Source organism: Schistocerca piceifrons, chromosome 4, assembly GCF_021461385.2.
Source record: "Schistocerca piceifrons isolate TAMUIC-IGC-003096 chromosome 4, iqSchPice1.1, whole genome shotgun sequence".
Lineage (NCBI taxonomy): Eukaryota > Metazoa > Arthropoda > Insecta > Orthoptera > Acrididae > Schistocerca > Schistocerca piceifrons.
The window spans coordinates 1,662,995-1,677,329 of NC_060141.1; the positions used below are offsets into that span (position 1 = coordinate 1,662,995).

Sequence of the window (14,335 nt, forward strand, 5' to 3'; positions counted from 1 at the left end):
AATAGCAGCACGGCTGGTGAATGTGCGGCTACGGAGAGTGTCTTTCATTGTTGGAAAAAGTCACTAGGAGCCAGGTCAGGTGAGTAGGGAGCATGAGGAATCACTTCAAAGTTATCATGAAGGAACTGTTGTGTAATGTTAGCTCGATGTGCGGGTGCGTTGTCTTGGTGAAACAGCACATGCATAGCCCTTCCCGGACGTTTTTGTTGCAGTGCAGGAAGGAATTTGTTCTTCAAAACATTTTTGTAAGAGGCACCTGTTACCGTAGTGCCCTTTGGAACGCAATGGGTAAGGATTACACCCTCGCTGTCCCAGAACATGGACACCATCATTTTTTTCAGCACTGGCGGTTACCCGAAATTTTTTTGGTGGCGGTGAATCTGTGTGCTTCCATTGAGCTGACTGGCACTTTGTTTCTGGATTGAAAAATGGCATCCACGTCTCATCCATTGTCACAACCGACGAAATGAAAGTCCCATTCGTGCTGTCGTTGCACGTCAACATTGCTTGGCAACATGCCACACGGGCAGCCATGTGGTCGTCCGTCAGCATTCATGGCACCCACCTGGATGACACTTTTTGCATTTTCAGGTCGTCATGCAGGATTGTGTGCACAGAACCCACAGAAATGCCAGCTCCGGAGGCGATCTGTTCAACAGTCACCCGGCGATCCCCCAAAACAATTCTCTCCACTTTCTCGATCATGTCGTCAGACCGGCTTGTGCGAGCCCGAGGTTGTTTCGGTTTGTTGTCACACGATGTTCTGCCTTCATTAAACTGTCGCACCCACGAACGCACTTTTGACACATTCATAACTCCATCACCACACGTCTCCTTCAACTGTCGATGAATTTCAATTGGTTTCACACCACGCAAATTCAGAAAACGAATGATTGCACGCTGTTCAAGTAAGGAAAACGTCGCCATTTTAAGTATTTAAAACAGTTCTCATTCTCGCCGCTGGCGGTAAAATTCCATCTGCCGTACGGTGCTGCCATCTCTGGGACGTATTGACAATGAACGCGGCCTCATTTTAAAACAATGCGCATGTTTCTATCTTAGAACTTGAATGCACCTCGTATAACCTATCCTGAATTGTCCTAAAGAAGCCATAAGTGGTGTCTCAACCCAAGCACTGGCAGACTGAACGGTAGCACAGACTGAGGCCCAAGTTTGTGATGAGTCGACAAAGGCATAAAATGTGTTATGGTCTTTTTTTTAAATACACGTTTTGCACTCTGTAGTTACATTTTAGTCCCTGATGAAACCCCCATTTGCCACTTTGATCTGGTGTTGTCAACCTCATAATAAGTTTCATTACATTAATGACAAGAACATCCCCCATCCAAAACCCCCTCGTCTTGTTAATTAGCCATTTTTTATTTTCTTGATATTTTCCTATTGTTGTTGATGTTGTCCATAGCTTGTTTTGTGAAGTCTTTATATCTGCCACATTAATGACTTCATTGGTCTATGTATGTGGTATCATGTTGTTAACTAATCCTTATTGTATCAGTCATTGTGTATTTGGGTTTGCAACGTTTTCGCATGTTAGGTACTGTGTGATAATTGTGGGTAGTTATGTAGTTACTGATCTTGGTTTACTCAAGTTTGAGTTATAGTAACATTGGAATGTTTCCAAAAGTCTGCAGCTGAATGATGCTGGATTGTTTAATGTCCAATAAGCATAATGCTTGTTTTATAGAAACATTGGTAAATGAAAAGAATCCCACACACAGAGCCGAACCTCTGACTGGGCCAGATTAAGGGGAATTAATAGCTGCCTTTCCACATGAGTGAGTAGAAGGGACTGCATACCACCATGTGCTTGTCTTAATTGAACTACTGCAGAGGACAGAACAGGAAGTCGTTCCTATTGTGCATTCATAATAGTCTCTGCCAACAAAGAGACAGAGATTAACATATCTGAGTAGAAGGACAAGAATTGTAATATGCTTGTATCGGAGAGTAGTGTGTCTCCAGGAATCCAATATTCTGTTACAGAGAGACTACGAACAGAAAACTGTCTTTAACACAGAATTGTTCAGGCCACAGCAGGTAAAATGGGATCTACATTTGTTCACAGCTTTTGGTGGATCTTTAAGGCAAACCTATCAGTTTCAGCTAGGACAGATCAAAACACATGGTTTTGTCAATGCTTACATGTGATGACAGAAGTACGACTCTTGGCTGGAATCGAGCAGCAGAATTTTTACTAGGCTAGGTCCACGTAGATGATAAATGTTGCAGAACATTGTAGACTAAGAACAAATCTGGAATATGTTTATATTTCCAATTTAACACCTCCCCATTCACATAACAGAAGATTGGGTGGGTGGAAGGTATTGGTAAAACTTAAACCTAAAAAGGACGAGACCCTGAAGGTATTCACCCTGAAGTTTTGCTTGAAGCAATAGCACAGATAGTTTTCTCTCTTAAGGAACTATTCAATGATTGTTTAAGACTGGAAAGGGTTCTGTAGTGTTGAAAGCTTGTGGGGATGATTAAGAAATCTGAAGACATGGATGTAGTGAATTGTAGGTCTCATAGGCCTATTTACCTCATCAAATGCTGGCTAAAGTTCAAGAGTACCTCCTATGTGATTGATTGGAAGGATGCAGAGAGCTTTAGGGCCTTAACTGATTCCAGTTTAGTTTTAGGAATGGATATTTCATTGACGACTAGCAGTCGGACACCTCATTTAGTTTGTAATTTATTCTGGAATTATACGGTTGCATTAGTGATCGACATTTTGAGCTTATTTGACAACCTGTGGTGACCTGCAATGGTTACCTGCTTGAGAGACCTCCAGATTCCTGACACATTATACATTAGTCTCTGAGATTATTTTGTGGGAGGGTAGTAAAATTCAATACTAGAAAATATAAGGCTGTCGAATGCATTACCAAGAGTTGACATGTGGCTTGATTATCCATTGAAACCCTCCTTAAGATTATAATGGGGTTGAATTAACTAAGCCATGGTGGCAAATGCAGGCAACTTGTTAGTAGTTGATTCAGATGAATCCAGGACAGCTTTGGAGGATTCAAATGGTTCAAATGGCTCTGAGCACTATGGGACTCAACTGCTGAGGTCATTAGTCCCCTAGAACTTAGAACCAGTTAAACCTAACTAACCTAAGGACATCACACACATCCATGCCCGAGGCAGGATTCGAACCTGCGACCGTAGCGGTCTCGCGGTTCCAGACTGCAGCACCAGAACCGCGCGGCCACTTCAGCCGGCAGCTTTGGAGGAGAGTGCAGGTACAGTCTTGGGTCAAATGCATCAATGGTACAGAGGTAATAAATTGTCATCTTCTCTCTGTTTCCTGCTGAGCTGTCAAGATGGAAACATAGTACCACTTTTAAGCAGGGTTAAACATCACATCGACTCCAGAGCGGTGAGCAAGATAAAACGTTGGGCGAGCTTGGCCCTTGTGAGAGAGAGGATTCAGATATGCGCAATAGGCTATATGTGGTAGACGAGACGCTTTTATACCTTCATTTGTACATGGCAGTCTCCTTAGCAGCTGAAGATTGGGACACGGTAAATAGTGCCTCTTGGTCTCTAGCAGAGTGCACGAAGAAGAACGCATAAGCATGCCAGTCTGTGAAGTTTCAGAGTAGGAAAGCACAGCAGATGAAGGCTTCTCAGACTGTTAATTGACACGCAGGCAGTTTGATGACATTGCTTTGAAGGTGCTCAGCAAGGTTTTCAACTTCACAACTACTTCCAGTAATCTGTCCATTTCAGGTCTCAGCAGTGCAATGGAGCAAGTAGGAAGCACAGTTCCACCAAATGTGGCAGAAGAAATTTGATGAGTGACCTGCAGGGTGCTCAGCAAGACACCCTCCAAAATCAAACATCAAGTGACAAGAAGCTCGCACTTTAGAGGACCCAGGAAGACAGCAATGTCGCCGTGTCGCTAACAGACGGGGAACTCCGTAGTTGTTCTGCAACAGACTGATTACGATGAAGAAGTGAGTCAAAATCTGGAGGGCCCTGCATAAAAGCTTTTCAGGCTTTTGGATTGTTACCCTACAGACAAAGTGCGCAAGATGACCAGGACTCTTCTGAAGGAAACCGGTATGCCAGACGAGATTGTTGAACAACTGTGACTGAATGCACCGTTCCCACTTAGACTGTATGGGCTGCCGAAAGTTCACAGAGAGTGTGTACCAGTGCACTCAATTGTCGGTAACACTGGCACATCAAAGTACACAACAGCCAAGTACTGAAAGAAACTGTTGTTCCCATATGTGGGGAACTGTATTTACCATATCCATTTATCGGAGGACTTCTTGCAATATCTCAAACAAGTGCATGTTGCAGAACCTGATATAGTGGTCAGTTTTGAGGTGGTATCCTTGATAACTTGGGTATCACTGAAAATCTCATTGGAACTGATTGCAGAGAAATTTGGCAATGCTCTTTTGGACATGTTCAGGCACATACTCTGTGTATTTTCTGTATGGGGGGGGGGGGGGGCAATATTATGAGCAGACAGAAGGTATAGAAATGGGCAGCCGTCTGTCTCCAGTGGTTGCTGGATTATGTTCATGGAGAGGTTTTGAAGTGGAGACATTAGAGATGGCTAGATACAAATCCATATGCTTCTTCAGGTATACAGATGGTGCCTCTGTGATCTGGCCTCATGGTAGGGATAGCCCCAATGAGTTTCTGGTACATCTTAACTCATGCTACCCAAATATTAATTTCACTATGAAACTGGTACAGGATGGCCATTTTTGTCTGTAACTGTCAAAAGGAGAGAAGATAGTTTGTTTGGCTACAGTGTGTGTCAGAAATCTACACACACTGATATATACATACAAGCCAGCAGCTTTCACAATTCAGTGCAGAAGAATGGAGTTTTGAAGACATTGGTCCACATGATACACACCTTGTCAGACTCTGGAAGTTTGGTAATAGGAATAGAGCCTCTACGATCAGTGTTCTGCAAGGACGGTGATTCTGATAGGTAAAAATTCCACAAGCAAAAACCAACCTACAAGGTTAGGAGGCAGTTCGTTTTCTAGACAGGTTGTGTGCAGATATCTAGGGGTACATCTACATGAAAAATCAAACTTCAACTGCACATCACCAATGCAGTCTCAAAAGCATCTGAAGTCATTGCAGAACTTTGTAAAACAGGAACTACCACCTATAGACTCCCACTGCTGGCAGTCAGACCCTACAGCAATGTGACGCTTTTGCCATTACCAGCTTCACGGCCAATATGTTGACATTACAGCAGTGCTACATACCACATAAGAATGTCTTGCAGATGGCGCAATGAGGCATGCTTATAATGCTTACCAGAGTGTTTGGTGCCACTGTAGTAGTCACTGCTTGTTATTTTAGGTGTACACCTAGTGGATATTACTGCCAGTCATCTTGTTGTCTCATACTGGGTCAAGGAGGGGTGAGCTGTACAAGATCCAGATGTTAACCACTAATGGAATCTGAAATACACTCCAGTTAACATACTGACACATGGATATCTGACAAAACGACTGGGACTCATCTGTTAATAGTTGATGGATCTAGAAAATATTCCCAAACATACAGAAAAGGCTAATACTTCACCATGTTGTGTGGTTAAGTGTAATTGTTAGAGACCTAGAGTTGTGGTAGATTGGGAACAGTATGGCAGATTCCACTCCCTTCAATTGTTCAGGGGATACTTCTGCAGGTCTTGTCAAAATCTGCATAAAAGGCTTAGAACTCACAACACACAGTTAAAGTGTCACTGAACGTGAAAGGAGGAGTGATAAACTATCAGCGAAGTACTAAGTGAAGCGGACTCAGTGCATCGAAGCAGATGTTACCTTTGCCTGCTTCATCCACATTCCTGTGACTATTTCCTAGAGCCACTGTTGATTTGAACAGCTGCATACAGTGTAGTGGATGGCACATGGGTTACCTAAATAATAATCAGTAGTTGAATAATAGCATTTTTAATGTTGCAATACCATTAATGTGTTATAGTGATTCATTTATTTGAAAAATATAAGCAGCTTACAGTATGTGGCATTTAAAATTGAAGTTTTCCATAGAAACCATTTTGGGAATTCCACAAATGTGGGCACTATACCAGTGGCAGTAGATTGAGATGTACAAACGACAGGCATAGTCACTGCTACAAACATTAGGATGACACCCCTGCTGGCTTGTGAGCAGACCTGAAGTTATTTCTGGGACACTGACGTAATCAGTGAGCTGGTGACAGGATTCAGTATATAGTTCGTTTTCTGATTATATTTTTAAATCTTTTCATTAATGAGTGTATAGTACCTCCAGCTACAAAAATTGTAAAAAAGTGAAGTAACTTGTATCGTAATTTTTTCAATGGTTATTGGAGAAGGAATGCCATGAAGTTGACTTGTTCATACTTAGTAGAAAGTGTTAATCTGTAAATACTCCGCTTGAAGAAAGATAGCTGACATCAACTATCCAGCTATTTAAGATACAGAGTACATGTATGGCTCTAAATGGGTACTTGCACTGACCTTTACCAAGGTATTAGGTTTAATATTAATTCACTCTATGTATCATGTTTATGATGTTTTATCCTGTTTTTCATAATTTAATATTTTATACTCTATGTACACTTTTCACGAATCAGGTGATGATACCACTATTTTCCTCCACTTCTCTATCAGTATTTCTCTGCCCTTCATCTCACAGATACAGCAGGCTTCTCAAGGTTCAGACTGTGTCCAAATGAGAAAATTTTGTAATACCTGGTGAGAGATTAATTTTTATTTATTCCTTCATTCATTCAGCTGGTTGAATGATACTAAATTTGCCATCATAATATAACGAAAATAAAGAGCTCAAGAAATATACATACATACATAATACATAAGTATGCTTTATGAAGATAGGCCAGTGGTTGGCCCTGGCCCTGATGAACGAACTATCCCCGCATTTGTGTAAAATTATTTAGTACAACCTAAATCAGGATGGCCAGACAGAGCAAACATCTCCTCCTGAATATGGAATCAGCATCTTAACAACTGCATCACTTCATTTGGTTGGTCCCTAATGTACAATGTTCTTCGATGCACAGCTTTTCTCTTCATTGGTGCACACATCAAGGACACCTGCTGATGACTCTAGAACCATGAGTTTGCTACAGTGTCCCTTGCACTAACCACCCACATCTCGTGGTTGTGCGGTAGCATTCTCGCTTCCCACGCCCGGGTTCCTGGGTTCAATTCTCGGCGGGGTCAGGGATTTTCTCTGCCTCGTGATGGCTGGGTGTTGTGTGCTGTCCTTAGGTTAGTTAGGTTTAAGTAGTTCTAAGATCTAGGGGACTGATGACCATAGATGTTAAGTCCCATAGTGCTCAGAGCCATTTGAACCATTTTGAACCTTGCACTAGCCACAGTCCATTTGGAATGCCTTTAAACATGCCACTATTCCCCACGCACATCTTCATGTTCTCCCCTCAATGCACCTGAAAAACTGAATCAAAATCACACCCGTGATGAGTGAAATACTGAATTCAAGAGAATGACAATACATTACTGTCATCCTAGCACATGATTTCCTTGCAAAATCGTTACAATATTGAAATGTGACAAGGTGATTAATTATCCCCTTTCATTATTAACCAATACTGTGAGTCCTCTAAGTAATCTTGTATTTTGTAGTACGCATTACTTATAAACATTTTAGCTGCCATTTTAAACAGATGTACTTTAGTATTTTCATCTTCTTGGGCAATTTATTATGCAATTTTATTTCCTGAGAGGAAATGCTGTTTAGATTTTTTGTTTATTTTTACTTGGTAACTTTTTGTCCAAATTAGGGCTGTAATTTTACCCAACCCATAAAAACCCAAGTGTTTCTTTTGTACCCTGCCAAAATCCCTATAAAACCCAACTATATTTAATTACAAAAATTTAATTAATGTACAAAATGTTCTATAGTTAGCCTTACATATATTAAACAGAACCATTATATTTATTGAAGTCAACTGTCTACTGTGTTCATTAATATCATGTTTTAACTTTTCTTGCAATATAAGAAACTCATCTAAGTAACATTTTCACTTCCAGAAAAAACTTAAGCCTGATGTACAGTCATAGTGACTGTAAAGTGCTATTTACTACTTTTTGAAAGCTTGCACAAATTTGTAGATCCTCATTAATTTCTTGGTTCTTTTCTGTCTTAAATTATTTCTTAATTTTGATCAAACAAGCTCATAGATGGTGTAGATTATCTCTATGGATGCAGTGCTGGCAGGGTAAGGAAAGAGGCACTAATAAAGTAGTTCCAAGGAAGAATGAGTGCTTTGAATAAATTAATCGTAGGAATTTAAATTTAACAAAAAAGAGACAGGTTTTATTCACTTTTTTAAATATCTGGGCTTTCCTCAACCCTGGTCCAGATTGGCCCCTTTTTCATGTGTTCAATATGTGAAGAAAAGCTCCAATTTTTACACACTTAAGTTTTTCTTCTTTTATTGAATTTCTTTAATCTAGTCCCTAGATATCTTTGTAATCAACTTCAAAAAAGTAATTAGACTTCTATGGATCAAATGAAAGTTTGATTTTCTTCTAACACTACATCATTTTACTTGGCTCTCTTAGCATAGCACCTTTTACCAACAGAAAATGAGGAAAAAACCTGATGTTGTGATACGTTGGGCTATTTGACCTTGTATGGAATTGCAGTAGCATGCCCCCACAGCTAATTAAGATGTCAAAAATAAGCAAATGCATGTGTTGCAGCAAATTTTGAAGGAAGTGGAAAATTATATTGGGGACTGATGACCATAGATGTTAAGTCCCATAGTGCTCAGCGCCATTTCAAAATTATATTTCTGATTTCATTTCATCTACGTAGAACTCGGGCAGCACAATCCCGCATTAATACCGACGCTATTAAGTGTGCAAACGGGGGGTGAGTAACTTGGTATATTACTGCTCTTTATGGGGTAGCAGTAGTCAGAATTTTCTTACGTACCTAATTTCCTTTGAGAATGTTATTCTGGAATAAATGTATAGATTCACTGAAGCCTCAAAAATACAGAATCGTGAAGATATTTGAAGTGACTGTATAATGAAAATATATTTTATGTATAAAGTGACAGAGTTTTTTCTCCAGTCACTTCAGTATAGTTTTAACACAAATACGGTGAGGAAAAATTGAAAAATCTGCAACAAAATGACTCTGTTGCCTAGTGGCCTTTTAATTGTTTCAGAATGTGAACTGAGAAGGAAAGGTCCTAGCTTAAGAAAAATCCCTTGTGGTTCTAAAGAGTCACAAACTCCATAAAAAGCACTTCACACAACTGTGAATAGTGAAACTTTTTTTGCTGGTAATAGTTATCACTTGAGCAACCTTCACAGTGATTTGCGAGTGCAGCAAGTGATAAGAGCAGAAATAAAAGATGAAAGTTTGCATGCATTTCTGACTGCTTCACAATACCCTGGTACTGATATTTTTTCCCTGTTTGTGTGGAGACAAAAAAAATTTTGTAAAAATTTGCATGGATACAAGAGAGACTGCAAAAAGTCCCTCTGCTACTGTATTCTTTTCCCTGTTATATAGATGTAAAGCTTTCTTTCCAAATTGATTACCTCTTTTTTTGAGGCTGCATATTACTCCGATGTGAGACCAAATAAAATGTTGTTCTTTCGTGAACTTTCTTGTCTATTCTGGTACAGAGACTTCATAAAACCATTCATAATATGTACCCACCAGAGAATGATGGCTAGATCATTCAAAACTCCCTTATCCACATACAAATTAGGGATTTTATCATGCAAAGTACGAGGACAAATTTGAATTCAGGGAAATGAAGCAGTGTATGTTGTAGCTAAATGTTTGTATCTTGTCTTCAGAGGCCTGTATGCTAACTCCGTTAAGAAGACTCCCCAGTGCACATTAGCTTTGCTATAATAATTATATTGTCTGATTACAAGAATGACATGCCAGTTCTTGCAGCCCTCTATCTCTGATAACCTCGCTATTAGTGGGATGATTTACCTTAAACTTTATTCCTTTGTGCACTCCCCTCCTATCTCCCTGTACTACTTGTAAAACTAACCTTGCATATTTATCTTAATGAATACAAGGCCAATAGATACTATGACTATTAAGAATCACACATATTTTCATTCAACATGTTTGTCATGCTTAGTCATAAGTTCAGTTCACATTTAAATTATGTGTGAATTCTGTTAATGTTTCTTATCTTATTTACTCATGAGAAGAAAGCCACCAGTTCTGAAAGTCAGTGATTCATTGTGTTTTCATTTTCTCTGCTAGAGTTTGCGTTTCATTCTTTAAGAAGTGATTCTTCTTCTATCTTGTGTTGGCATTCACTTTTTTCTTTTCTATTCAGCTTATAGATAGTAATTTCCTTTGTGTGTTGGCACTGGTTGCCATATTTTAACATCAGGGGAAGTGTTTTATTAATGTTATCATAGTCAGTTATGTGAGAAAGGGGTATGGGGGGTGGGGGGGTGGGGGGGGGGGAGGGCAATGGTTAAGGTTTTGGACCCATACTGTGCAAGAATGAGACACAGATCCCAATCTGACCTCCCAGATCTAGGGTTAATCAATCTTTCCCTGAATCGTGTAGCTCAAATGCTGAGATGGTTACCTTGGAGTGGCCATGGTTGCTTTTTATTTTCTGTCCTTATCCACCAAAGGTGTCTCTAAGCGTCTCGATAATTAGTTGCTAAAATGTAACATTATCATATTCCTTCCTGCTATATTTTCTTTGACCTTTGAAATATTCTCAGAGGACCTAAATTGTTTCTTTCCTTTATCGACATCAGTATACTTTATATGACTATTAATGCAATAAACATTGTTTTGCAGGTGCAGGATACAAGTACGTGGCAACAGAATTTGACAAGAAACTTGAAGAACTATCAGAAAAAGAGACTGGTCTGAGTGATGTTGAAATTACTATCCTCCTCCGTGTTTTAACAAGAGCCACACTTTGTAAGTGCTATTTTAATTTTCCATCTTCTGTATGTGCCAAAATCATTTTTAATTGATTTTCATATATTGTAGTCTGGTTTCCAAAAATAAATGGTGTTAACTTAGTGACTGTTCAAGTGTTGAAATATTGCACAATGTAGAGGTGGAGAAGTGACTATTCACAGGTACCCACCTTATCCTCGAGGTAGGATGTTTCACTTACATACCAAGAATTGACAACATGGGGGTGAGAATGGAAAAGACATGAAGCAATTCCTTGCATACTGAAGACAAGTTGCAAGTTTAACATCCATGTTAAAATAAGATTACCAAGTAGGTAGGGCATCAGACTGCAATCAGATGATGCAGTCCCATCTCAAACATTGAATGAAAGCTCATCAGAGGTCAGTGCACTTAAGGCAAAGTTAGAATGTAGATGGCACCATGGTAATAGGCTTTTTACTTTGTCAGACCTACAAATTCATCACCAGTAGCAAATTCATTGTCATTGTCCTCGTCTATCACCACCACCACCTCCTCCTCCTCCTCCTGATAATATGAAGGCCAAACTAGGCATCTTCATACATTATGGTCTTTAGCTGTTTTTTAATGTTTTCTACCCTCTCTCCATTGCATTGCCTTCTTGGCAGAGTGTTCCTTCATCCATTTACCAACCACTGATCCCATTATGTGTTCCATCCATCGCTATTTCATTCTCTTTGTGCTCGTGGCTGTCTTCTGTTCCAGTCTGTCCCCTGAACTATTTGTTTGTTTTCTTGTCTCTGTAATGGAGAATTATTTGCTGTTCTGAAGGTACTTGAACAGCAGCACAGTTCAGTAAGGCACATTCCTCCATTAGTGACACACCAGTAATCCAGCAGGTTACATATTTAGTTTTGTAGTTAATTCTGAGGTTAGTAATATTAGGGTGGATAGGATGTGTGCAATGCTGCTTGCATACGCAGAAGGAGCTGGCTGCAGTTCATGAACAGCTGAAGATGCTTCTGGCCATGGTCAGTCATCTTCATGCTGTTGCCTCAGGGTGTAGCAGTTATGGATAATATGGCGCATCAAATGGAACATCTCAGGTGTCTCTCATTTCGTCCGTGGACTGATCCAGACCCACCTCGCAGTGAGGCACGAGGGATCCGCCCCCACCACAAGGTGTGTGGTGGGTTGTAACATGTTCGCATCACTCGAGGCAGAGTGGCAGTATGAAGGCTGGCCTTCTGGCCTTACCCACTCACACTGTGAGTGAACAGGTGGCCGCGCCTGCAGAAGGGTTCGAGCAGGCATACAGGGACAGGTGTTTGCTAGTTATGGAGGTCCAATGTTAAGCACGTTATGGAGCAGAATAGAGGTGAGGGAAATAGGGATAGGGTCCAGGGCTAGAAAGAAGTCTGATATTTACTCGGTACGTCTCATCCGAGGTGCGGAGAAGGCCCCGTCGAGGGTGCGTGGTACCGTTGTCTGCAAGTTGTGGCTCACATCTGCACCGATGACATCTGTCGTTTGGGATTTGAGGCCATCCGTAGTTTGTACTGGCGACTGGCACAAGTGGTGAAGACTGGTGCCCTCCGTTGCAGGGTGTAACCAGCTCACAGTTTTTCGGCGTGGTACCCGGAGTTGATGGGTGTGCTTTAGTTTGGAACCGAGTAGAGGATCTCGACCAAAGATTCTGTCGATTCCGTGCCAGTCTCGGTTGCAGATTTTTGGACCTGCATTAAGGGGGTAGAGAGTTGTCGAACTCCTCATGACAGATCAGCTGTGCACTGCACGAAGGAAACAGCTGCTCAGGCAGGAGAGTACTTGTGGAGTGCACGTAGGGGATTTTTTAGGTGATATTTTGAGATTCTCTGAACGCTCACCATTTGATACATGGAGAGTGAAATCAGACTGTGTACAAATTAAAGACACTGTGACAGTCAAACTTTTAACGGTAAATTGCTGAAGCATTTGTAACACAGTTCCTGAATTTGCTGCCCTCCAGGAAAGTTTGTAACACTTACATCAGTTAGGAATAGGTTTATTTTAAGTAACTGTGTATCTGCAATTTATGAAGTGTGCATTCTGTGTTGTTTGAACTCCTTGATGTATGGCAAGAAAAGTAGAGTTATGATATGTATATATGAAAAAAAGCAAAAGAATATGTTGTAATTTTAAATTATTGTAATATGAATATGTTTATGAAAGTTTTGTTTGTTAAAAGCTGATCCACACTTAGGGCACTTGTATTTGTAACATGTAAATGCTGTAGGGAAGTCCCTCTGCAACGAAAGTGGCACGGCGTGATGTAAAAGGTAAGTTTGGTGGTCGAACTGAGTGGCTCCTTTGTGTGAATGACACGCAATGTGTGGCTAGCCTTAGCACGATACACTTCGATCGTGCTAAGAGAGGCAATTGGAAGCTGCATTATAAGGGATTTGCCTTCGATGTGGGTCTGGCTATTACTTGGTATTCACAGAATAGTGTAATGGCTCTAATATGTTGAAAATCCGATGCCAAGAAGAGATTTTATAGAGCATTCGCGCATCAAGAGCCGTGAGTACAGTCAGCTGCCATTTCGCCTGCCACTAATCTTCGCCACTGCCTCACAGACTTCATACATTCAGTTAAGTAATATATATTGGCGTGGACCAGTTAATTTTTGTGTTGTTTCAATAATAATCACATAAAACATCAATTCGTGTTTCAAACCGTAACTTCAGTCCTAATCACGAACCTATGCGGGGTCCTCACCAAAGTGCTACTAAAACTGAGTAGCTTATCCTGATTTAAATGAACAATTCTGGCATTCATGTGTTTAAAAGTGATATTTGGTCTAAAGTAAAAGGAGTAGGAAAAAATTAAAGTAAGAGTAAAATTTGGATGCTTTGTGTATGGACTACTCCAAGTGAAATTATTAAGGTAGGAAGTTTAAATACAAAAAAGCTAAAACCATAAAAGTGATGTTGGATAGGTTTTTGCTAAAGTATCCTTAGTTTATCATAAAATATAGTTTTGTAGTATTACAGTGCAAGAGTGTGTTGTCAATACTATTGCCAAGAATACCTGCTTCACAGGTGATTAAAATACAAGTACCTATAAATCTTTAATGAACTGATTTGCGGTAGTACTGTTAGAAGTGAAGTTATGAACATTTTCAAAGACAGTGTAGTTTTTTACTTTTGCAATAATCAAAGAACCTTGGCTAATGGAACTATACCAGTCCCCATCATATTGTCCTCCTATTAAGAAAAAAATGAACTATTATTGTTATTAAGCAAAACTGCTATAAGCAGAGGAGCTTAATCAGTGCATTTAAGATGTTATTCATCTTTATTTGTGTTATTCATGTCAGTCAAGATAGAAGTCCCTCATGTCCAAAATTAGTTCTGCACTT

At 40.1% G+C, this 14,335-nt stretch overlaps 1 long non-coding RNA gene across 1 annotated transcript in view; it reads left to right on the forward strand.

Annotated features, from left to right (window-relative positions):
* LOC124795348 overlaps window positions 1–14,335 on the forward strand; it is a 189,865-nt gene that overhangs the window by 117,636 nt on the left and 57,894 nt on the right. Inside the window, exon 2 of the long non-coding RNA XR_007016679.1 lies at window positions 10,849–10,974. This is a non-coding gene — a long non-coding RNA (uncharacterized LOC124795348). The remainder of the gene's footprint in view (window positions 1–10,848; window positions 10,975–14,335) is intronic.